We start from the raw sequence: 25,107 nt of genomic DNA on the forward strand, positions 1-25,107 counted from the left end.
GCATCATCCAGATCATTTTCATAAATACCTTTAAGATATTACATCAACTTCCTCCGTGATATCAGAATCTAACTCAAATGTTTTTATTTCTATTTCATCTCTTTTATTATCTGTAATGTTGTATACTTTCCCCTTAGCAAATCAATCATTCACTGATGCATACATTTATTTATTTTATTTGAAATGTTCAGAAACAGTGCTAAAGGACTGGGGGTAAAAACCTCATTGTTTTATTCTTGTTGTTTGCCCATTTGTTTTTTTTTTTTTTTTTTTTTTTTTACCTTAGCTGTGGGATAGGAGCAGACATATAATAAAGCTAATATAAATAAGCAAGTTTAATGATAATTGTCAGCATAAGGAATCCTAAGAGAATGGCATAGGGGTTCTCAATGAAGGCTGAGAGAAGAGTGTCCGCAAAATTTCCAAAATGGGATAAAGGAAGACAGGGAAAGCAATGCAGGACTTGAGGCAATGGGAGAGATATGAAGAATATGAGACTCTAAGATGATGGCTGGAACTATAGCATAAAGTCAGAGGCAGGGAGACTCAGGGACCATGCTGCCATATTGGTAGAGTGAGATCATGGTGGATGTTGAATATCACACTGCAGAGTCATTGCTCTCTCCTGAGTCATGGTGGATCATGAGAGGATTTCAAGAAGATGGGTGACATTATCCAGTTTGCTTCTAGAAGTTAGCACTGACGGCTCTGTGGATTTGGAGAAACTGAGGCTGTAGGTCCAGAAGGCCATTGCAGTCGTTGAGGCAGATTGGAGTCCTTATCACAATGTTCACTGTGGTGCTGAAGGAGAAGAAGGGCTTGGAGAACATAGGGTACTAGAGAGCCATTGAGGTGATGAAAAATAGGTCAAGGCTAAGAAAATGAAAGGAAGGTAAGAAAGGCACATATGGATGGGAGCTGTGAAGTGAGGGTAGGTTAGGAAGCCCCTGTAAGTTTAAAAGCAAGGAACTATGGGAGAGCCATGCCCACTGAGCTGCTCAGTTCTTGCAGTTTACAATTTCTTGAGAAGAAGCAGTTCTGAGTGTTCCTGGCAAGAATTACATCCCTTCTACCCTCACCGCTATCTGGCAGGAGACCAATAGAACTAATTTATTCACGTGCTCCATCCCATATCTTTAAGGTCTTCCCCTCAGAAATCAGATCGGCTCACTTCTTCACAACTATCAGCCTGTGTTCTAAGGACTGTTACTTTAGGAAATTTTCTCAATCACTCTTTTTAAAATAGCATCCTCCACAGGCTCACCATACTTTTCTCTCCAGCTTCAGCCCTCTTTTTCACAAAACTGATTACCATGACACACATAAGTACAGGTATACCTCGGAGTTACTGAGGGTTAAGTTCTAGACACTGCAGTAAATATTGCAATAAAGGGAGTCAAATGAGGTGTTTTTTTTTCCCCACTGCATATAAAAGTTATATTTACACTATATTGTAGTCTCTTAAGTGTGCAATGGCATTATTCCTATAAAAAACACAATGTATATGTCTTAATTTAAAAAATACTTTACTCCTAAAAAATGTTAACCATCATCTGAGCTTTCAGTAAGTCATAATTTTTTTGTTGGTAGAAGGTTTTGCCTCAATGATGATGGCTGCTGACTGATCAGGGTGGTTGATGGTTGCTGAAGGTTGGGTTGGCTGTGGCAACTTCTTAACACTAGACAGCAAAGTTTGCAGCATCAAGTGACTTTTCCTTTCATAAACGATTTCCCTGTAACATTGATGCTGTTTGATAGCATTTCACCCACAGTAGAACTCCTTTCAAAATGAGAGTCAATCCTCTCAAACCCTGACGCTGCTTTAGCAACTAAGTTTATGTCATATTCTAAATGCTTTGTTGTCATATCAACAATCCTCACAGCATCTGCACCAGGAGCAGATTTCATCTCAAGAAATCACTTTCTTTGCTCATCGACAAGAAGTAACTCCTCATCCTTTCAAGTTTTATCATGAGATTGCAGCAATTTGGTCACATCTTCAGACTCACTTCTAATTCCAGTTCTCTTGCTATTTCCACCACACCTGCAGTTACTTCCTCCACTGAAGTCTTAAACATTCAATTTGTAAAAAATGCAATATCTGTGAAGTACAATAAAGCAAAGTGCAATAAAACTGAGGTATGCTTATATTCATTTATTATCATTTGCCCATTCCTACTATATTTAAGCTGCATGAGAATATACATTCTTGTCTATTTTGCTTTTTTCCGAATCTCCAGTTCCCCGAGCAATGTTTGACACATAATAGGTGCTCAAAAAAAAAAAATACTATTTACAGAATGATCATTGCTGGTAACTTTTGGTGCCCAAGGATTGCAGATTTCTATAAAATACTGGAAAATAAAATGAGCCGGAAATACCTTGGAGAAGCATTCGTCAGGTCCTGCAGAGGGCTGAGAAGAGTCCCACCCTACATGGGGGCTGCTTAGAAGTGTTTAGGGCAAAAAAGGAGATACAAGGGCAAGGGATTCTACGATTCTGGGGAACAGCAAATTCTTTGTTCTAATCCAAGGTATCATGGCATCTGAAGGGCTTCACTAATCTGGAAGCAAAGCCAAATTTAACAATTAGGATTGGAACATTCTGTTACTATTGTGGATTATCCCTACTGCTCAATTTTACTCTAGAAGGGAAGGAATATTATCCCGGGTAGATCCTCACCAGTGAATCCCAAATACCTGCTATAATAAAAAAAAAAAAATTGTGCTTTGAGGTTATTGAAATTCGTATTTAAAACTTTTATAAGGGATCCCTGGGTGGCACAGCAGTTTGACACCTGCCTTTGGCTCAGGGCGCGATCCTGGAGACCCGGGTTCGAATCCCACTTCGGGCTCCCGGTGCATGGAGCCTGCTTCTCCCTCTGCCTATGTCTCTGCCTCTCTCTCTCTCTCTCTCTCTGTGACTATCATAAATAAAAATTTAAAAAAAAACTTTTATAAATACAAGGTAACGAAAATACTACTCTCCTTGCTTTTGTTTGACCTCTGTCATCCCAAAAGAAAATGTGGACTTTCTACTCTTTTTACTCTTAGTAAGCACAGTAGTGAAGACGCCTCTGTCCCATAGAGTCTTGCCCCCATCCCCTGCCCCCATTCCCAGATTACCATTGATTCAGCTCCCAGATACTCTCTGGCCATACATTGGTATCAGTTTTTCCCAGTCAGGATATGTATGAAGAGCCTTGAATATGATCGATCTCTTACTGATGAAGAGGCTGTAAGAAACTTGCTTTCTTTATGGTCCTTTTGTTTGCATTTATGCTTGATTACTGCGTGGACTTTCTTTGTTGATTTATTTGTGTTTGTTCATTTATTTACCTGAATTCTTCACTACAGTTTTCTTGAAAGTCTAATACTAACTGTTATAGTAAAAATGTCTATGCTATTTTCATCTATTAATGCAATAGGGAATGCATTCTCTTGTTCCATAATGAGTTCTTCCTGTATTCTAATTGGTTTTATTTGTTAACTCTTATTAGGAATTAAGAGGGTGGGTCCTATTTTATTTAGCAGTCTACTACCTAGAAACTCTGAGAGTAAGTGGGGTGTATTTAATGATGGGATATATAAATGTGTGTGTGTTTTTAAGGCTTTATTTCTTTGAGAGAGAGCTTGAGCAGGAGAAAACAGCCTTGGGAAGGGGCGAGGGATAGGGAGAAGCAGACTCCCCGCTGAGCAGAGAACCCAATGAAGGGCTCAATCCCAAACCCTGGGATCACAACCTGAGAGGAAGGCAGATGCCTAACCAGTAGAGACACACAGATGCCCTTATAAGTGTGAGTTTTTTTTTGTTTGTTTGTTTGTTTTTTTTTTTTACAAACACCAACTCTTTATTCTTATTGCTAAACTTCATTGAAATTTTTTAATCAAAAAAAAAAAAAGAATTTTTTTAATCAAATCTTCATTGTCTGTTATGTGTTCTTCTAAATTGCAAATTTACAGAGAGCAGGAATTGCTGTCTTTGTTAACCACTGTTTCTAAAGCCCCAGCATTTCATACCATGCCTCTTGGCACTGAGTAAATATTGATTTATGAAAACCATAAATTGGGAGATAATGATCTTCGTTAATCAATGAGGAAGATGATGGGGGAATTTACAGCTTCAGTTCAGGGGCAGTGAAACACTAGAATATTTTAATGATTTCAGTATCTTCACCAGTCAGTAACATCACCAGATCAGATTCTGTGTGTGTCATGTGTGTATATGTGTGAATAGACATGAATCTGATTAATTCTAGGCAAAATGAGAGGGAGGGAGAGAGTCTGTTTAGTTTTGAATGTCATGATGTTTGCTGCTAAAAAGACTCAGTAATTTAGTCTTCCTATCTTGGCTCTTTTTTATTTTGCTAACCCTGGAACTCTTTCTGCTCTTATATAGCAGCCAATAGTGCCATATTGTTCTTTGTTGGCAAGATCTTAAACTTTTACTTCACTAATAGGAAGGAGACAAAATCCAAATTCAGAATTTAAAAAAGGAATAACTAAAAAAAATAAAAATAAAAAAAAAATAAAAAAGGAATAACTATATTTTTTATCCTTTTTAAAGAATAATCATTCATATTTTATAGCTTTCACTCTCATTTATGACACGATGCATTTTGATATTTGTTAGTCCTTAGACTTTTAGAGGATTTTAGACATTATCTTAATTTTATTTTTCTTGAATAGCAGTCCTATTAGATTTTTCTTTAAAAAATACATTTTCATTATCAAATATGTTTGAGAAAGGCCACAGAGGCTGTCTTTCAAAATCAGCAATGCTCATTCATTAAGTTGCAAAAGGCATTATACAAAATATGTTCATTATTTATTGAAACCAATATTTTCTCATATTATGTAAATGTGAAAACTTTTTTTTTTTTAACATTTAAAATGTATTAGCATCTTTTGGGGAAGCTCTTAAACTTGGTTTATTTTAATGAGAAGGAATGTATGTTCCCTGGAGGAGAAGCAGGGGAAGTAATGAGTAGAGCTAGGACATAAAGCCAAGGCTGTGGTTCTTTGGTCCTGGGATCTCTCTGCTATGCTACAGTATGATTTATCCCTAATTCAACTTGATTCTGCAGCAGAAAGACAAGTTGTTTTTTAAATAATAATTCTTGGATCATTTCCAACATTGAGATATGAATTAAGCATAAAACAAATCACAGATATATATATATATATAGCTAAAAAAATTAAATATTCCTCTCATCATGCTCCAAGACTATAAATTTAAAACCACAAGAAGAAAGAGAAACTAAATTTTAAGTGGTTTTTATTTGTTGTTATTGTTTTAAGATTTTATTAATCTATTCATGAGAGACACAGAGAGAGAGGCAGAGACAGAGGGAGAAGCAGGCTCCCTGTGAGGAGCCCGATGTGGGACTCATTACCCTGGGATCATGACCCGAGCCAAAGGTACCCCAATTTTTAAGAGTTTTAAGGGGAATCCTAGGGATGCATGGGTGGCTCAGTCAGTTAAACTTCTGACTTCAGCTCAGGTCATGATCTTAGGGTCCTGGGATTGAGCCCTGCACCAGGTTCTGCTCTCAACGGGGAATCTGCTTCTCCCTTTCCCTCTGTCCTGCCCCCTACTCGTGCTTTCACTCTCTCTCTCCAATAAATAAAGTCTTTTAAAAAAATAAAAAGGATTCCTAAAAATATTTCAGTTATTGCTGATATTTTTATTCTTTGGCATCTCAATGCCAGTCTACTCTTCAATACCAAATATAACAGAAATAAGAAAACAGGGGTAAATGGAAACCTTCTCAACATGCAATAAACTTCTGAGGCACAATTAGCAGTCGGTGAAAATTAGCAGAAAAATTGGTAACTGAGTATTAGGTACTGACATGATGGTAGAAGAGACCGTATTTGATACCTCTGTGAAAGTCCCCCCAAATATAGAGTGACTGAGAACCTTTGTGTGGGTTGGAGAAACATAGCCTTGATTTATTGGCTATATTTAAGAAACTATAGGGCAGCCAGGGTGTCTCAGTGGTTTAGTGCCTGCCTTCGGCCCAGGGTGTGGGTTGAGTCCCGCATCGGACTCCCCGCAGGGAGCCTGCTTCTCCCTCTGCCTGTGTTTCTGCCTCTCTCTCTCTCTCTCTCTCTCTGTGTGTCTCTCATTAATGGATAAATAAAAAACCTTAAAAAAAAAAAACTACAGTGTTTGTAGCCATTGTAATTAAGTCTCCATTCATTAGTAGATTAATTAAGAAACCAATTTTGGTATATACATAAGATGAAATATTATGGATCCCTAAACAGAATGGTATAGTGATCCGTGCTGTATCATGGCTGAACCTCCAAAACGTTATGCTAAATGCAAGAAGCCAGATACAAAAGGCCACAAATTATATTATTCTGTTTATACAAAATACCTGAAATCAATAAATCTATAGACATAGAATGTATCTTGATGTTTGCCAGGGACTTGGGCAGAGGAAAATGGGGAGAGACTGCTTAATGGGCTTCCTTTTAGATCATGAAAATATTTTGGAATTTGATAGAAGTTATAGTTGCATAACATTGTGAATGTGCTAAACGTCACTGGATTGTTCACTTTAACATGGTTAATTTTATGTGATATGTATTTCACCTCAATTGAAAAGAGAAGATTGAGTTAAGCATCTGGTATCTTAGAGTTTTGCTCCAAATGTAGTCTCCAACTTCAGGCTGGAAATAACCCTATGCCTCTTTTGTGTTGCTTGATATTAAAATAGCACATTTTTCTTGGCATCTCTGTCTTTCCCTTTCCTGCTTCCTAATCAACATGTCCAACTTGCACAGAAAGGTCTCCTTTCTGTTGAGAAAAATTAACAGTGTATATTATTTTAAGAACATTGCAAAAACCAAGTGGAAGTCCAAATTAGATGCATTCTGAGCATACTTCCTTTGCTCTCTTACATCTGACCCTAAAATAAAATGGGTAATAATATGCAGTCAGGAACTATAGATGGAGAACACATGTGGTAGAAGCAGCACCTGTTAGGAAGCTCTAGAAATGGGAGTGGAGGGTGGAGGGTGTGTTATGGTGTATAAGACAGATTCCTTTGGCATCTCCTTTGGAAGAGAGATGTAGAGGGTGCCTAAGTAGGCAGGAAAATAGATTGCCAAACATAAGCTTTCTAAATGAGTAGTAAAAAACGTGTTTCTTAGGAAAAATGCACTTCAACTTTCAAAGTTTTGTATCAACTCATCTTGTTGCTGTTCGTGGTGGTGGTGGTTGTTTTGAAGCTCAGAAGCAGGTGCCTCAGTCGATGACATCATTGTCATTTGTCCACCTAAGTCATTTACTTGCTTTTATAATGTATATATTTATTCACTCATGCCTTTGTAGCCCAATGCACTCCATCTCCCCTCCAGTGACAACCCAGTTTGGTGGACTTACTGTGTATCCTTTGTTCTTGCACAGCACAGCCTTTTTATAGAGCGATTGAGGGAAATCGTCCTGTGTAGTTTTCTTTTCATTTTTGTTCTTTCTGAACCTTGTCCTTTGTTATAATTTCTCTTCTGATATAACCCCCAGAGCAATTTGCTAGAAAAATAGTGCATAATAGTGGGAAAAAGCCCAGCTGTAGAGACAGAAGACTTGTGTGGGATACCAGATTCGGTTATGAGCAAATCTAATCTCAAAGAGTCTTCTACAAAATCATTCCTTTTAACATCATAGTTTGACTAAAATTGTGATCATAGAAACAGATAAATCATGTTTAAGAAAGCTCAAATCCGATCTCGATTCCTCCCTATGTTGGGCAGTTCTAGCGTAGTGTCCTACCCATAGTTGTAAATATGAATGTGCTAGGGAAGAAGATCACAAAGTGGGCCGAGTATATGCAGTTCCCAAGTCTATAGACAGACCCTTGCTTACAATGCTTGTTTGTAAGGCGGCCTTTCAGAACTCAGCATGGATTTCCCCATTGAAAGAATGTTTAATACCTGTGAGCATGTCCCCTGGCCAATCCATGGAACTTATTAAAGCCTTAGGTAACTGAGAAATAATGTTAGTATTGCTAATATTACTAAGATTACAGCAAAGAGTGGCTGGCGATATTTGTTGAGAACAAATGTGGGGGTCAGTAGATTTCTCCCGTTCCCATCTTGCTGTCTGCCTTTCATCCCATTGCCTGTTTGCCCAGAGCTTGGTGAGAAGAAACACCGTGATCCTGGAATCACTTTCTCATGTTCTAATTTCCCAGCTTCACGTCTCTGCAACCATCTTGCTTACTTCTGGAACAGCACGCAGTGCTGGAAATTTTCAGCCTTTTTCTCATGTTACATTTCCGTTCTCCACTGATAATAATATTTGCAAGTCAATGAGTGCTTCTAATAATTTATGCTGTTAGAAGAGTAGCTTCATTAATGCCAAATACCATTTACTGTTTGGGTTTCTGTACAGTGTGATTGGGTTGTGGTATCTTCAAATTTCCTATACCCCACATCCAGTTGGTTGGGGAGTTTTAGCATCTCTAACCTTAAAAAATATATTTCAAAGCCAGCTACATTCAGTTTCCTCTATTATTCATATTATATATATATATATATATATATATATATATATATATATATATATATTTTTTTTTTTTTTTGTCCCCTCGATAGCTCATTTTGACATCTAACAGCCAACATAATCCTTTCAAGAGGTTAGGGGCTTTTGTCACTACTCTATTTAAAATCTCCCATCCCTTCCCATCCCAGTTAGAACAAAATCCAAAGACTCCCATGTCGTCCTCTTCCACCTTACATCTGCCTCTCTTTCCTTGTTATCCCACCAGAGTTATGGTGTCCTTCGGAGCTCATTCCCACCTCAGGCTCCCTCTTCAGGATGTTTTCTTCCTGATATTAGCATGGCTGTATCCTTCTCTTAATTTCCTCCTCTACTCTTATTTTATCTCCTCAGACATGATTTCTCTCATCACCAAATAGCCTCTTCTTCCTATATTGCTCTCTATCACCTTACCTCGTTTGGTTTTCTTTATAACACATATCATTAATTAACAGTAAAATTGTATTTGTTGTTATTATTAGTTTATCCACTAGAAAAAGTCAGGGATCTTGTTCTCTTCACTGCTCTAGCAATAACACTTAGAACACACGTGACATACGGAAGACAACAGTGAATACTTGAAGAAATCAAGTGTGGCTACTTAGATATAATTTTTTTGTTAGCATCCAGTGAGAACAGCGTGTTGCATAGCGATATCCTGGGAATTTAAATAAGGTTCCTCTTTAAAATGGAGAATAGCAACAGTAAAATATGAAACAGGCAGACAACAAGATGAAGGTTAATAGAAAGAAAACGTGTCAAATGGAAAGTAAAATGAAGAATTTTTTTAAAGGGAAGACAAAGAACAAAAATAAAATCAGAAAAAAAATTGAAACAAAATTTAAGAGATTTTAGTTAAAAGTAAGCACATGCATGGGATAATTTAAAAGTAGATAATAAGGTAAATTAATGATTAATATACAAGATTTTCAGTAATCAATAAGTTTTTAATGCTAATGAGACATGGTTTTCTCAAAGCATATCAACATATGGTGACAAACTATAGTTAATAAGGATATTTTGCCCATAACAATTAAATTATTTTCTTTGCCAGTCCAAGGATTTTTCAGTCACTCTGTTCTGATTACTGTCCTGGCCTCTCAGAAAATGAATTAAATAGGTAAACTTAAAAGGTTTTTGTTTTGTTATTGTTTTAAATCTGTTTGCAATTATATCATTAGAAGGAAACTGGGGTGGTTTAATAAATTCTGTCATCTTGGATTTGTTTGGAGCGCAGTACACTTGTTTCTTTTACTAAATACATGAAATATAGTTAACATGTTACATAAAATAGATACTGTATGCTTACTCCTTATAATATGATAACAGTGAAAGGATTTTGTATGGTAAAACTTTAAGGTTCAATAAGCCATAATAACAATTCAAATAAAATTCAGAGGCAAATTACAAAGGGAATGCAGAGCCTACTGTACAATTACAATTATGAAGCTACCAAATGCATAGAGTCGCTTTTTCCTCTCATGGTACAGGGTAAATATGTACATGATTTGTACGTTTCATGTGCATTTATTGAACACCTACAAGTCATTGTAAAGCATTATGGGAGTCGCATATGCCCAACACAGTTATTCCTGCTATTGAGAAATAGAAAACCTAACAAACTACAATGCATAGTGATAAATTATAGCGTCTGCTACGAAAATTAAATAACATATAAATATTTAGCATGGGAAATGTTTAAATAAATGTTGCCATTATATCTTCATAATTTGGGAAAAGCACCAGAATATCGTTTCTGAGTCCGAATGCCTGAGTTAAAATCACAGCTCTGTCCTCTAAGACACTGGCCTTGCTTCCGTAAGCTCCAGTGTCCTCTTCTATAATTATGAATATGATAATTAATATGAATTACCTAACATAGCACCTGGCATATAGGTAGTACCGTGTAAATAGCATTGTCCTCTGACATGAACACCTTGTAATATTAATTCAACCTTCTAATTGTTTTTTCACTGGAAGATTGCAATTGATTTGTGCACATTAGAAAATACTTTTCCTGAGCATCTCAGGGTTTCTATATAAGGAATATTAAAAACTCAGCTCTAAAAAATAATAAATAAAAAAAATAAAAACTCAGCTCTAGTCATGCCAGGTTGATATTTTTCCCTTTTTGTTCTGGTGAACTGATGAAGAACAACAAAATCGAAGGAAATATTCTATACAAAGATCATTTTACAACCTGTCATTAGGCACAACTACTCAGGTTTTACTGATTTCAGTACATATTGTTCAGACTATCTCCCCCCCTCATACCATCATTATCCTCTAATAGTAGAATTTATAAGACATTTTAAGAGACCAATAAAGAGCAAGTTCCTAAGAGGAAATTAATGAATTTCCTTTTTTAAAACTTCATTAACTGTGAGAAACCTACCATTGACCATGATGTTAATGGTAACTATTCTGTTCATCAACATGTTTATAATTCATATAGCAACTAATGGTTCTAAAGCATCTGATGATGACAAGCAATTATAATAATTATGGACTTTGTTTTATGTGCAGAGTAGTACATGGGCTGTGTAACAGTAAAGTAGGGTTGTAATTTAAAGTAATATTTTACATTTTTATGCAGTTGAGAACTGCACTTCTGATTTGAAAAATTACAGAAAAGAATATGTTTGCCCTATCACATGCATGTACTCCAAAGATCAATTCAAGGAAAAAAAATCAGAATTACTTAAGCATCAGGATGGGCATATATTTGCACCTGGTAACCCTTCTATAGACAACAATATTCAAACCATACACAAACCAGTATTCAGGTCTGAATCGGGGTGGGGGGAGTGGTCTAAAAAGACAGTGTTGATACAGACATCAGAAAACGCTTTCTAGATCATATTTAGGCATTTCTGTATTAAGGTAATTGCTATTTTATAGAGAGATATTCTTTAAAGTTCAGAGACTGGAATAGATATATTTTCCACCTTTAACAAGAGAAGTTCCCTTCTACAGCCTTGAAGAAACCTCACAAGTACCAAACTACTTTTCTTGACAGTTTGCATCCACTCTGACTTCCTTGTCTGATCCTGCAATTTAAATACTGTCACTGTAGCACTGAGTCGTGTCATAGCTAATATTGTGCTAACTGTAACTACTTTATGTAGGCAAGTTTCAAATGAAAAGATTTCCAAAGAAAACTTCTAGTGGCAGGCAGCTAGGGAGCTGCTTTAGGAGTGTGGAGAAAGAGGGAAAAAGGGGAGAGGAGTTGGCTCTGGCAGGTGCTGAGGAGGCAGTGACACAGTTGCTCATACCTTAGCTATAGCAGTTTAGAACAGTTGGGATAATATCTACATTTTTGGCAGAATTCATGCCCATAAAATTTGCAGGTTAGAACTTAAAGAAACTCTTCCTTATGTAAGGCTGGCATTTAGCAGGTACTCCATCCAGAGTAAGGTATAGTCTCTTTGACAAGAAAAGTCATTTTTCTGTGAGACATTTAATTAGTGGAGCCATTTCTCTCTAAACTCTAAGTTTGACATCACCTGGTATTAGACTAGGCAAGGCCAAAAGTATTGATTTTAGATGACTTACACAGCTTTTCAGTAACCCCAAAGCCTGCTGGGTTTTTTTTTTTTTTTTTGAGTTAATATAACTTGGGGAGAAAACAGCATATATTTTGGGAGCAAATCTATATTTATTTTATGTTCCTGTGGGACCAAGATATCTACCTGTATTTACAGAGTTTCAATGCCAGACTATCTTAAGGTGTAGGAAAAGTTATACTAAAAAAAAGAACAGGTAAAATGTCTACCATCAAATGGGCTGAATACATTTAACTTAATATAAAACACCTCTTCGTTCTCCAACCTCTTTCAATTCCCTGAAGGTTAATGCCTACTAAAAATACAAACACAAATATTTATTTTTTGTTTTCTTTGGATTAAAGAGACAATCTCTAAAGGGCATTTCAAATGCATTTCATATTCAAAAATAATTTCAGATGTGACCTTAAGAAATGCCTCAATCCAGGAATTTTCTTTCTGTTGATGCATTCATATTCACTGCTGGCCAGGTTGCTGGTTTTCATGGTTGAAAAACACCCCACAAGGACAGTTCAGAAGGATTTTCAGGGTATTTACACACAATATAAAATCATATGATTATCTAGGACTGATTATGAATAAAAAACTAATTTCAGTGTTTGATCATACATTTTCACTAGGCGTATGTCGAAGCTATTAGTGCTATAGTCATAAATTTATTTTTCATATTTGTGACTTATGTTCTGTTAGCCTTAAGATAGAATGAAACCTTTTCAGTGCCCTTAGGGTCTTATGGTCTGACTGCAACTACCTCCTTCTCAATTCTTCCATCGCTTTCACTTGCTCACTCCATCCTTGACACATCAGCCTTCTGCGCTTGCCAAATGGACAACCACACTCTCTGCTTACTTTTGTATGTCCTGTCACCAAGTCTAGAGCATCCTCCCCACCTCCCACATATATTCACATGACTCACAGCCTCACTGGATTCAAATCTCTTTCCAAATGTCATTTCACCATGGAGTCCTTCCCTTGCCACCTTATTTAATATAACACCCCATCAAAAAAAAAAAAAAAAAAAAAAAAACACCCCATCAATATTTATACACACTGCTTTACCTTTCATCCTGGCTTATTGCCTTTCTCCTTCACCGGGATGTCAGGAGACGGAAGAAGGAAATGAGTTTTGTTTGGTGCTGCACCCACAGCTCCAGGAACAGTGCTGACACATGTATGTGCTCAGTAAATATTTGCGGAACGAAACACAGGCTGCTTAGGGTGCAGAGCACTCTGATGTCGTAGCTCACTGAAGGCTCACAGGACACTAGTGGTTGGTAAAAACTAATGAGGGAAGGGATGGGAGAAGTAGAGTATTCCACTTATGACCCAGGGAGGGAAAGAAAATTAGAAATATTATACCATCCCATCCCAAACCAAAGGCAGACTTGAAGTGAAAGCACAGTGGTAGCACTGTGTGATGTGTTCCTGTGACATCTGGTTTAGGGCCTATCCAAGCCTGGTGTTCTATCATTGAGTAAACTGAGAAAACACCCATGAGGCTTAAACCAGTACTGTGGCTAAGATCCCAAACTCCCTTTCTCTAATTACAAATGCAAAAAAGGAATATGCTACCCTATATGCCACTAAAATTGCCCTCTGGATTCACTTATACCTTGAGGTATGCATCTAACTCTGAGAAGACAGAATGAGAAAATTAAGCTCTTGAAACTCATTTTCATAGTTTTGTGTTTTCAATCCCCAATGCTAATGATCTTTTAATGCAGATTTTATCTGTGAATTCTATTTATTGTGAGTGGTCATTAACATTTGTAAGCTAATGCATTTACTTATTCATGTTAGGAAATAGAAATGCGGAATATGTGTTGGATTCTTTGATTATTAGCAGATAGCTCAGTAACATTCTTAGAATAATGTTGCCCACAAACTTTCAAACTAATAACAGACTTTTGTGTACACAGAACACATGTTCCTTAAATGCTCTGAATAAAGCAGTAAGTTTAGGTCAGTAATAAGTTTATATAAATTAATAAGTGCCAACTTCTTTGGGTTTAATAACTTTTCCTACAGGCTTGGTGGCTAAATATAAGCCACCAGTTTTTAAAGTTGGAGGGAATCTTGTTTATTTTGAAGAAAATATGTAACTTTTGATTGTTTGACTCTAGAATAATGCAGGATTAATTAAAAAATTAATTAAGGATTAATTAAATATTAATCCTGTCAGGATTAATTAAATATAAATGAAAGATTCAACAGTTAGATGAAAGCCATGATCCACTCTGTTACCAACTAAAAGACAAACAAAAACAAAAATGAATCTATGACAAAGGAGACTATCATAGATTAACCAAAATTATAAAACCATATATTATTTGCAGTTTCCATAACTCATCATTCAAATGTATGCGCAGTCCCACCTACATTAACATTCCCAAAAAAGCTTTTCTAACTTCTGGCCTGAATCCTCCCTCTTTCTGTAATCACGCCCTACATCCTGGCCACTGCCCTCACCTATACATTTTTGAGATATTTATACTACTCGTCACTGTCAAGGTATGTTTTCTTCATAAGAAATAGCAGGGTGGAGAGGATGTGGAGAAAAGGGAACTCTCATATAGTGCTGGTGGACACTTAAATTGGTACAACTGCTGGGGAAAACCGCATGGAGATTAGTCAAAACAAAACAAAACCCATACAATCCAACAATTTCATTTCTGGGTGTTTAGCTAAAGCAAATAAAAACACCAATTCAAAAAAATATATGGGTTTCTCTATTTATTACAGCATTATTTACAATAGCCAAGATACAGAAGCAACCTCAGTGACCATCAGTAAATGAATGAAGAAGAAGATGTGGTGTGTATGTGTATGAATATTACTCAGCCATTAAAAAAAGAATGAGATCGTGCCATTCATGACAATATGGATGGACCTAGAAGGTATTATGCTAAGTAAAATAAGTCAGACAGAGAAAGACAAATACCACATGTTTTCACTTACATGTGGAATTAAAACAAAACAAAACAAACAAAAACAACAGCAAAAGAAATGGACTCATAAAAACAGAGAACAAACTAGTGGTTGCCAAAGGGGACAGGAATGGGAGATGTGTGAAGAAGGTGAAGGGGATTAAGAGGTACCAACTTTCAGCTACAAAATAAACATATTGTGGGAATGAAAAATGAAAACTACAGCATAGAGAATATAGTCAATAATTTAAAAAATAAATATATGTTTGTTTTTTTTTTTTTCTACACTGGACATTTCACTGAAAGGGAAGTCAATTTCAAAAACAGCCAGAGTTAAAACACTACCAAAATTCAGTGGGTTTTCCTGTTGTTTTTAAATGCATTTGGGTCACAGTAGTTGACTAGTTATCTTGAACAACCTCTCATCAGAGTAGTGTATAGGTCTGCTGCTTACATTCAGCCACCTGTGCATCTAGGTCAAAATTTTTTAAAAATTCACAGCTTCTGGTAAAAATAGTCTCTAGGGAGGGTTATTCTATTATTAATAAATTATATTAATACCATTCAGAAGGATTTCCCTTGCAATGTAGAGCCTGAAGATTGGGCCATCCCTGATTGCTCATCTCAGATAATCTCCATGGCACATTTAAAATATAAAAGCTTCTTCATGACACTTTGAGGACCTCCTTGAATATAAGCTACATATATACAAGTAAGCCAAGTAGGTTATGGGTAAGAGACTACAATACTACCACTTAGCTTACTTAGTTCATGCTACTCATGAGCTAGATACTAAAGAATTCTAATCTGTGTTCTTTTCAGTCAGTAGCTCCATTCTATTTAAAGTTATTCTAGTTCCTCATCTCTCTGTTTTTGTAGTTAGCACAATGGTAAGTTTTTCAGGATAAATATAGCACATACTATATGCCTGGAGCTGATCAAAGCACTTTTTACATATCTACTCAGCCTAACACTTACAGCAGAGACCTAAACTGTGATTGAATCACAAGATAGAATCAGTTCCAAATTCAGGACATAAACCTTTGAAATCCCTTTATAGAATAATGAGGATGTAGAGGAAAAATGTTAAGGAGGAGGAAAAAAAGGAAAATGAGAAAAGAGACAAAGGGATATTTGCCAGAAGAATAATAAAGAGATGAAATCATGTCAGATAGGTAAGTTCTATATCTCACATAGAGTAACTTAGATTTCCACTGGCTACTGAAACTTCTGTTTTGCTCACACTTGATATCTGTGTGGATGACTGACAAAGACTGAGCTGCGAAAGCTCTTGGTAAGTCTCCCTATACTAAAAAGGACCCAGGCATTTTCACATTGGTGAGGGGACTACGAAGACCAATGCTGTTGATATTTTGCATTACATGTTTCTAACATTTTGAATGTCTTAGTCTCTATTTTGAGCACCTAGTATGTCTGAGGCAACTTGTTATGAATATACATTACAACGATATAGGAGACATGGTTCTCACTCTTCACAATGTAGCTTTGACTTTTCTCTCACCAAATTTTCTTACCAGAGAAGTTTTTCTTCTCTATTGGTTGTCTCTGTGCTTGCCCTGTGACTTGTTTTGGCCAAGGTGGTGTTACGATTATTATGCAAACAATGGCTTACAACTCTCTTGTTCAGTGGACTTCCTTCTTGTGACATGAGAATATACTCCCAGTGGACACAGGAGCAGATCATCACCTACCACCAATCTGAAGTGGAAATACCTTAGATTAACTAATACTTATTAGAAATAAACACTGTTATATTTTGACACCAAGATTTCTGAGGCTATTTGTTACATAGCAAAGGTAGATTGTTACTAAAAGAGAGAATAGATCTGGTCCCTTTTTGAGCTTATTTTAGACCTCCTCGTAACTCTCAATATTCCAGGAATTTTGGCCTCCTTTCATGTCTTTAAACATACTGCATTTATTCTGACTTTGTGACCCTTGGGCAAGCTTTTCACTGCTTGGATTTTCTTTCCCATGGGGTCCCTTGGAGCTCCTTCTCATCTTTCAGGTTTCAGCTTAACTATTTCCTAGGCAGGGAGGCATTCTCAAACCACAATATCTAAATATAGACACACACCCACTCCTCCATTTCCTCTATGCCAATCACATACATTGCTTGGATCACTCACATATTTAGAACAATTCATAAGTATTTGTTTTTCTTATTCATTGTCTTTATGGCTACTTCTTTCAGATCAGATAATATATCACTATTTTTCTCTAAGGTAACTACGATGAGCCACGGAATGCCTTTTCAATGAATAACTGTGTAAATGAATCAACTTTGAGGAGTGGTTTCATCCATTTATCATTCCTAAACCCCCACAGAAACCACATGAATACTCCAAATAGTTAACCAACTCACAGGCAATAAAAATGTGTTCTTTTTGGATATAGACCTTTTTTTTTTTTTCCTTTTTTCCTACTTTAGACACTCTAGAATTTTATTTTTTTAAAAGTTCAACATCTGAAATAAGCATGACTGATATACTGGCAGTTCTAAGTTGGTACTCTGAAGGATGGTCAGATATTTTTGTTTTGTTTTTTTTTCCACCACACTCTGCCTGGAACCTATCATTTAAGTGTTTTACAGGTCATTGATTAAGAAAATAAAGATTTAATAGTAGGAATATATTAATGTTCATCAAATTCTGGTTACAACTGGTACATTTAAACACCAATTTTATTTTTTTCCAGCTTGACACTTCACTCTATGGTTTTCTGATGTAACTGGATAGCATGTATCATCCTATGATTTGTTTCTTCCAAACCATTTGGCTTTAATAGTATATTCAAAAAGTGCAGAAAAAAGGCTGTTATTTTTTTCTTTACACTTTTATTCCATTTTCCTTTCAGTCAATATAAAGCTATTTACTAAATTATTTGCTAGATATGAGCATGAATTCTTACAAACTATATAGATGTATGAATACATATAATATCTACAATTATTTTATAGTATGACAAAGAATTCTACTTAAAGATAAGTCATGTATTTATCATCATCCTCCTCTATCTGAAGCACTGAGTATGCTTTTTATATTTTGACATTTCTTTTTCAGGAGTTATTTTGCTCTTTGAATCAACTTCTATAAGAAAGAAAAGTTAATAAGCTCCAAGACTCAAATTATAAAATGACACAAACTACACAATAACAAGTATGCATTAGTTATTCTGTAATTTATATTCAAAATTGGAGAGATAATTTGCAAACACCTCATAATAAATCCTGAGCTAAAAGAAATGTTTGTCAAATTTTTCTCTCACTTTTCTTTCTGTGGTATGCAGATGTTCAGTTTTAAATTTGTCACATTTTCATACTTCCTTCTATATTGCTTGCTTTCTTTGATTTCTTTCCAAAAAATAAAACAAAAAGCAAGCAAATTAAAATTCATTGCTATGAAATGAATTTTGCAAAGACATTCATGTTTTCTTTTTCTTATTTTCCCCCTTTTCCCGAAGTTCTGCTTCTCAAATATTTTCCAATAAGTTTAGCATACCTTGAAATAACTCTTAGGAACACTATATGCTCCATCTCCTAAGATTTAGTATTACCTTTCTTGCCACTATTTGACATTATAAAAAAAAAAAAAAAGTAGGAACTCGGTCTCAAAACAACTGTTTATCTCAGTTTCGTATTTCTGTCTGAAACATACCAATGTATTAGAAACCAAAATTTAAATTTTTTCAAGTCCTTAAAAGTCTACATTGCATCATGCACAAATCCCTTCTGATTATCTTCACCATATAGGTAGCTATTTCTCTAATCCATTAACTCTTTGTTTATTAAGTTTCAATAGCTCATCTACCCCTAAAATCTGTTCTGTATCTGCTATGTGGCTTTATAAAGACCAACTCTGCTTATGTCTTTTGCTTGTTCAGAAACTTCTAGGAACAGCCTATTCTGCATTAGTCAAAGTCAAGTACAAATTCAGTTGGCCACTGAGGCATTCCTTTCCTTGACTCTTAACCTATTTTATGTTGTCGAACCACCACCCACCTTCATGAAATCTTTCCTTCTCCCTCCACTGGAACTCAAGCATACGCTCTAGGTTTAAATAATTCCTCTTGTCTTGAATATTTTTCTCTCATTTTTTTTTTCCCGTGTAGAGATTCTATCCATGTTTTTGGGATTGCCTCACATCCCTTTCATCTAGGAAGTAATCACTGAGCACCTGTAGTCATTAACTCTCTAAGCCATAGTGTTTGACCTCTTTCATGATACTTACTAACTAACGTAAGTTAGTTAGATTTCAGATCTAACTGTATCCTGGCCAGTGGAGAGGGGACTGTATTAGTTAGGATTATACTGCAGATGACCCTGAACTAAATGGAAACTGAAAATTCCTTAGTATCTGTGTATCGTATGACATACTTACATACTCTGATTGATTTATTCACCCAGGATACCATTAATTCAAAAGGACAATATCTGTGCTTATTACCATAGTGGACAAAACATTGAAAGAACCAAATTTCCTGTCCTCTACATTCTCCAACCACTAGTGTCAGGACAAATAGTCATGGACCAGGCCTCCTGCATTGAATAAATGTGACTGGCAATAATTGTCCAGCTAGTGAGATTTTTAAGAAGAACATCGTGGATATTATTGGGTGTATCAGTGAGCTTTCTTTACATAAGGAACCACCTTAACATTTTGTATCTTAATATAGCTTTATGGTGTGGCAACTTGAACTGGGCTCAGCTGGGTAGTTCTGGGTAGACTGGTCTCATCACCCACCAGTTTACGTGAGGGTTGGCTGGCCCAGGAAGCCTCAGCTAGTGACTTAACCTCTTATCCTCACAGTCTCTCATCTTTTGTCAAATTCAACCAGGCCCTCATGCAGCAACTGAACATGATGCCAAAAAAAAAATAAGCAAAAATGTTCAATGCCTCTTAAGGCTTGGCCTCAGAATGGCTACACTATTGCTTCTATCTCACTCTATTTATAAAGAAGAATTACAAAGTCACTACAGAGGGGTATGGGCTACCACATGGGGTGCTCAAATTCAATTTTTTAAATAGCTCCCAATAAACAAGAGGCATCCTTCCACATTCACGTGCCCTGAGTTCAGGCTTCCAACAGAGATGCCTGGCTTAGTCCTGACTATTAGAAGCTGAATCTGCTTTCCTTCATGCATCTCCTCTAGGGTTTTTATATCAGTATTGCAAAGGGAATTACTTTAATTGGCTTGTTTACTCCTTACACTCGTTCAGAGAGATGGGGGTTTAATTATTAATGAACCAACTGTTTTATTTAGGGGAAAAAGTTTTAAAATGACAGGAAATTAAACATTTGATGATGAGCCTAAAATTACCTGTACCTCATCTAATTAAACAATTAACAACCAACACATATTTAATATATTTTTTCTTTTCTCCCCCAAAGTATATAATCCAAGCAATTCATATTTTTTTTAGGAAATTCCCTGTATTGATAAGTCTGGGGAGCCTTAACTTAAGAGGCTGAGTTGGGAATGAAAACAGATAGTACAGGCACAGGGCTCATGAGGCCAGGATTCTTTCTTGCATTCTGATATGGTCATTTTGAAGACATTCATTTGTGGCTCAGTCCATGGAAGGAAGAATCCAAAGGGACACAAATAATTAGGAGTCAAGAAGGGGAGTAATAGTTCTACGGAGCCTATAAAAGTGTATAGATAAGTGAAAGGTGGTACAAAAGAAGGTTCTAGTTCTGGGTAGGGGAGAGATGTCCTGAGAAAAGTAGGGTAATTAAGGCCCTTGTGCAAACAAGTATAGCTGTTCCTAGGGGAACTGAAATATTCCTGGATATCATACTACTAACTGATCAGGATTAAGGTGAAAGAACATGGAAGCACCATCCTGTGAACGGAGGCAAAACAGATCACTAAATGGAAACCCAGAAGTAGTCACTTGTGTATACATACAATCATGGCTCTGATTGGCAGCAATGACTGTAGATAGAGACTTTCAGTGCAAAAGACCAGCTCAGGGAAAAGTATAGAGATAATTATTTAGTTATTTGTGTATATATTCTATCATCTATGTATCTATGTATGTATGTATGTATCTATTTTTAAAGATTTCTTTCTGTGGTGCCTGGGTGGCAGAGTCAGTTAAATGTCTAACTTTGGCTCAGGTCATGATCTTAAGGTCCTGGGATTGACAAGCCCCTCATTGGGCTCTCTGCTCAACAGGAAATCTGCTTCTCTCTCTCCCTGCCACTCTGCCTACTTGTGCTCTCTCTGTCAAATAAACAAAACCTTAAAAAATAAAAATAAAATATTATTTATTTGAGAGAGGAAGGGACTGAGGAGGGGCAGAGGGAGAGGGAGAGAGAGTCTTAAGCAGAGTGCAGAGCCTGACGCAGGACTCCATCTCATGACCCTGAGATGACAACCTGAACCAAAAGCAAGAGTTGGATTCTTAAACGACTGTGCCACCCCAGTGTTCCATGTATATGTTCTAATTAAATATATAATTTCAAATTCTTTATTGTATTGGGCCTGTTTTAGCAATTTTGTTTTACAAATTGTAGATACTGTTTTTATCCAGTAAATATCAAGTGAATACCAAAAAATGTTATTATACCAGAAATGGAGATCTGCAACCATGATTTTGCCTCAAGGAAGGGCTCACTGCACTGCTTAGCTGCAAATGTATGGTTGTATGAAACCCTTCAGCTGTCAGTCTGCCTCAGTTTTGAGTAAAGATCAAGCCTTTCTAGAGAAGGCAGCCAGTGACTAAACAAAGGGGTGAAGCAAAGGCCTGTTTCTGCCCAAATTTTTACTCATCCAACAGATAATCTTTGTTTAGGAACTTCTTGTTGAAGATGTTGTATTATTTTATAGTCACCATGTTACAAATTGTTTTAGATTTGATTGGTTATGGTACTTAACAGTATGTTATGATATGGATTCTTTGTGGTAGCCAGGAGATTCATTTGGCCTCCTAACAGTATAAAGGAATGGAACCAAGAGTAAAAGTTACAAAGGCACTTGAAAAACTGCATATGAGTTAATTTTTATGGATGCTCGAATAACAGTAATAACTAGAAAACTGTAACTACTGAAACTCAAAGAAAATGCACATCTTTACTCTTGTTTCTTTTTTTAAAAAGTTTTTTTTTTTAACTAATTTATTTATTTATCTATGATAGTCACAGAGAGAGAGAGAGAGAGAGAGAGAGAGGCAGAGACACACAGGCAGAGGGAGAAGCAGGCTCCATGCACCAGGAGCCCGATGTGGGACTCAATCCCGGGTCTCCAGGATCGCGCCCTGGGCCAAAGGCAGGCACCAAACCACTGCGCCACCCAGGGATCCCCTTTACTCTTGTTTCTAAGTCCCATCTTCACATTCAGTTCATCCTTTCCTAGCATGTATTGAAACTTCTCTTCTATTTTTCAGTAGATGATCACATGACTACTCTGATAGGGTAAATGAAAGAAAATCCCAAAGGAAGATAATATGACTGAGTGCTGAATAACTAAAAAAGATACTATAATCCCTGAATGAAATAAACAGAGTGGGTGTGAATATTCATTGCAGTGATGATAGTGGGTGTGGTGATATGGAAAACAAAGACAGGGAAGAAAAATTGAGAAATATAGGCAGCAAGTACAGATCTTCCTCAACTTTCAATGGGATTATGTCCTGATAAACCCATCATAGATTGAAACTATCATAATTCTAAAATGCATTTAATGCACATAACCTACTGAATGCCATATCTTAGCTTAACTTACTTCAAAAGTGCACAGAATGCTCACATTAGACCTATAGTTGGGCAAAATAACCTAACACAAATCCTCCTATTTCATAATAAAGTGTTGAATATCTGATGTAATCCATCAAATACTGGAAAAAAGAATGGTTGTATGGGTACAGAATGGTTGTAAAAGCATCCATCATTTACCCTTGTGATCACATGGCTGACTGGAAGCTGTGGCTCATTATTACTGCCCAGCATCATGAGACAGTATCATACGGCTTATTGGTAGCCCAGAAAAAAATCAAAATTCAAAATTGAAGTATGATTCCTACTGAATGCATTTAGCTTTTGCACCATCATAAAGCTGAAGAATTGTAAATTGAACCATTATAAATTGGGGACCATCAATATTGAGATTAAGGTTTGAAATTTACAAGAACTGATAAGAATCAAGATTATATCTTTTTTTTTTTTTCTTTTTCATAGAAAGTGAATTTTCACTACAATGCTGTCAGTATAAGTGTCATCTTTCAATTTCATAGGCATGGACAATACTTAACCTTGTCCTCCTTCAAAATTTTTTTAAGGTTTTATTTATTTATCCATGAGAGGCACAGAGAGAGAGAGAGAGAGAGAGAGGCAGAGACAGGCAGAGGGAGAAGCAGGCTCCACGCAGGGAGCCCAGCGTGGGACTTGATCCCGGGGTCTCCAGTTTCACACCCTGGGCCGAAGGCAGCGCTAAACCACTGAGCCACCATGGCTACCCTTATGTGTATTTTACCCAGAACGGGGATAAAATCCTGGCTATTATGGAGTAATCTAATATACATGATTGAAATATAATCTAGGAAACCTTACATCATTCTAAATAATCAAATTTTACTTATCAGTGCTGTTTATCTGGAAAGACTAATTATTCATCCATCTAGCCAATCATATTTGCATATATTTGTCAATCATTATCGAGTTCCAACATATCTCAGGTCTTATATACACAGGTGCTCTTAATGTAACTTCCAGGGAATTAGATATTTTCAGTGATGCATCTAAATTTTAATTTGCCTAAAAAACAAAAACAAAAACAAAAACTGGCCATACCATATCTGTGATTTTCATGTCAACATAGATTTTTCTGGGGTTAACTAAGCTCCTTGAAAACCAAAGTAATGCTGTACTCCATTTTTGATATCCTCTAAGAAAATATAGAAATCTGAAAAGCTTTATGATCAATGAGGATTTTATAAATTTCATCTCAAATATTGTTAAGAAATCTCAGACTTGGGATGTTTCCATAATAATCTGGCTATTGTGGGTAATGCTGCCTTAAACATTGGGGTGCATGTATCCCTCTGAATTACTATTTTCAGTCGGAGAAAGACAAATACCATATGATTTTACTCCTATGTGGAATTTAAGAAACAAAACAAACAAAGGGGAAAAAAAGAGAGAGAGGTAAATCAAAAAACAGACTCAACTTTGGAGAACAAACTGATGGTTACCTGAAGGGAGATGAGAGGGGCATTGGGAGAAACAGGTGATACAGATTAAGGAGGATATTTGTGATAAGCACCAGGTGTTGTATGGAAGTGTTGAATCACCATTGTATACCTGAGACTAATATTACATTGTATATTAACTAACTGGAATTTAGTAAAACCTGAAAAAAAAGAGAAATCTCAGATTATCCTATAATACTAAGAGAAATTTTAAGCACAGAGCGTACTTGAAAAGATTAGGGAAATGGTGTCCCATCACACACAATTTCTTTAATAGCATCCAAAGAAATTGCATAGGTCTTTTGGAAACCATGCTAAGTTAGGCCTCATTTCAATGCAAGGGGATGGATTAGGTACATTGGACATGTCTTCTGATATTCGGAACGTCATGCCTACAATGTGTTCTCAAATACACAGAAATATTGAATTCTTGAAATAGTTCCCTGCATACTTGAAAAAAGCCATGGTAGCTAAAACACAATTTAGACATGTAAGCATATAGGTAGTCTATATGTATTGAAATGAAATCCATGAAATGAATTACTCTGGAAGTTGGTATAGATTAAAAAAATATATGTACTCAAAAAGGGCTAAAATTACTATCACATGGGTTAAGTTGTACTGTTTGAGCATGGCTTTGTTAGGTAGGGGCTGATTTTAAGACAAGCAACTGCCATGCTTGTCCATAAGGTACTTCAATACCACCTTCAAAGATAAAACTAGGATTTTAAGGAATCATTGAAATCACAACCCATGATTTAACATCCATCATTTAATCCCTGAGCCCAGGTGAAAGAAAGCAATTTTAAATTTAGTTAAATTACATTTATCATAAATACATCTTAATATTAA

The 25,107-nt window shown here is 36.2% G+C and overlaps 1 protein-coding gene across 3 annotated transcripts in view; it reads left to right on the top strand.

Moving 5' to 3' along the window:
- Window positions 1-25,107, top strand: part of LOC144291792 (uncharacterized) — a 108,133-nt gene that overhangs the window by 75,245 nt on the left and 7,781 nt on the right. Inside the window, exon 5 of one of the 3 annotated variants that reach the window (XM_077861579.1) lies at window positions 14,859-15,013. The exons of 1 other annotated variant lie outside the window; for it this stretch is intronic. The gene's annotated coding sequence lies outside the window, so the exon portion shown is untranslated. Of the gene's footprint in view, window positions 1-1,883; window positions 2,135-14,858; window positions 15,014-25,107 lie in introns of those variants that run through there. One more of the 3 variants, XM_077861580.1, reaches the window with a different exon arrangement.

The sequence above is a fragment of the Canis aureus genome, chromosome 20, assembly GCF_053574225.1.
Source record: "Canis aureus isolate CA01 chromosome 20, VMU_Caureus_v.1.0, whole genome shotgun sequence".
Taxonomy (NCBI): Eukaryota; Metazoa; Chordata; class Mammalia; order Carnivora; family Canidae; genus Canis; species Canis aureus.